At 43.3% G+C, this 1,999-nt stretch overlaps 1 pseudogene; it reads right to left on the bottom strand.

The window, feature by feature from the left end:
* Positions 1-1,024: 1,024 nt before the first annotated feature.
* Positions 1,025-1,149, bottom strand: LOC131822443 (U4 spliceosomal RNA; annotated as a pseudogene).
* Positions 1,150-1,999: the final 850 nt, after the last annotated feature.

The following is a 1,999-nucleotide window of genomic DNA, read 5'->3' as shown; positions in this document are numbered from 1 at the left end:
CGAGTCCCGCATCGGGCTCTCTGTTCAGCAGGGGGCCTGCTTCCCTCTCTCTCTCTCTCTCTCTCTGCTTGCCTCTCCATCTACTTGTGATTTCTCTCTGTCAAATAAATAAATAAAATCTAAAAAAAAAAACTACAATGAGATACCACCTCACACCTGTCAGAATGGCTAAAATCAGCAGTGCAAGAATCAAGTGTTGGTGAGGAAGTAGAGAAAAAAGATCCCTCTTGCTTCCTTGGTGGGAATGCAAATGCGTACATCCACTGTGGGAAACAGTATGGAGATTCCTCAAAAAGTTCAAAATAGAACCACCCTATGATGCAGGAATCACACTACTGAGTATTTAACCAAAAACTAAATCAAAGGGATACACGTACCCTATGTTGTGTGCAGCACGAGTGTCCATTGATTGACGAATGCATAAAGAAGACATGGTGTAGGGGACCTGGGTGACTCAGTGGGTTAAAGCCTCTGCCTTTGGCTCAGGTCATGGTCTCAGGGTCCTGGGATAGAGCCCAGCATCGGGCTCTCTGCTCGGCGGGGAGCCTGCTTCCTCCTCTCTCTCTACCTACCTCTCTGTCTACTTGTGATCTCTCTCTCTCTCTCTCTGTCAAATAAATAAATAGATGTTTTTAAAAAAAGAACAAGACACTGTATATACATATATATATACAATGGAATATTATTCAGCCAAAAAAGAATGAAATCTTGCCATCTGCAACAATACACATGGAATTAGTATAAAATAAAATAAATCAGATAAAGACAAATACCCTCTAATCTCACTTGTATGTGAAATTTAAGAAACAACAACAACAAAAGGAGCCAAGTATAAGGAGAGAGAAACCAAGAAACAGACTTTGAACTACAGAGAACAAACTGATGGTTACCAGAGAGGAGGTGGACGGACTGGATTAAACCAGTGGTGGGGATTAAGGAGCGCACTTGTTGAGATGAGCGCTGGGTGACATATGGAAGTGCTGAATCCCTAAATTGCATGCCCGAAACTAATATAACACTGTGTGTTAACTGTCCTGCAATTTAAAATTTAATTAAAGAAAAATGCTATAGTATAGTGAAGATTTTAATTAGCAATAATCGCGCCTTGGACAAACCTCATTGGCTACGATACTGCCACTGTGCAAAGCTTAGCATAGTGAAGATTTTAAAAAGGAAGACTCATATGTCATTTTATTCTTGCTTTAAAATTCTCTATAGACAATGCCCCCTTTATTGCCAGCATGGGGGAGTAGAGCACTCCCACTCCTCACCCTTGAGAGGCCACTGGTCCACCCCAAGTTTCTGAGGAAGAAAGGAGTTTAATCAGACCACTAGGTGGGGTCTGTGACATTGGTATCAGTTTCCTATAGGAAGGAAAGGAAACACATCAAATACTTTAGGATTATGAGTAACTTCAACTCTACACTTGCCAAAACTTCTTCACCACCATTCACCCAAAATAACAAACCAAGGAGGAAGACTACTGACAACTGGTACTATTTAGAAATGTTATAGGACAGAGGCGATGATAAAAACAGTACCAGCTTTTTCTTGGTTTTATTCTTGTATTAAAATTCTCTGTAGGGGCGCCTGGGTGGCTCAGTGGGTTAAAGCCTCTGCCTCCGGCTCAGGTCATGATCCCAGGGTCCTGGGATCGAGCCCCGCATTGGTCTCTCTGCTCAGCGGGGAGCCTGCTTCCTCCTCTCTCTCTCTCTCTGCCTGCCTCTCTGCCTGCTTGTGATCTTGGTCTGTCAAATAAATAAATAAAATCTTGAAAAAAAAATTCTTTGCAGACTGTTCCCTGCTCCCCAGGCCAACGACGGCCCTGTCCTCAGTCCACTCAGGTCACCCGAAGCCTCCTAGCAAGAAAGCAGCATAATCAGTGTTGGGTTTGTGGCCTCGAAACATCTTCAGTGAAAGTGGTGTGAGGTTGGTAAGTTTCGGCAGGATGAGTTTTCTTGCTTCCAGCTTAGGGTGAGGAGCATCAGACACCATTATG

This window comes from Mustela lutreola, chromosome X, assembly GCF_030435805.1.
Source record: "Mustela lutreola isolate mMusLut2 chromosome X, mMusLut2.pri, whole genome shotgun sequence".
Classification (NCBI taxonomy): domain Eukaryota; kingdom Metazoa; phylum Chordata; class Mammalia; order Carnivora; family Mustelidae; genus Mustela; species Mustela lutreola.
The sequence above is the reverse complement of the archived record's forward strand: the minus strand, read 5'-3'. Positions and strand labels throughout refer to the sequence as shown.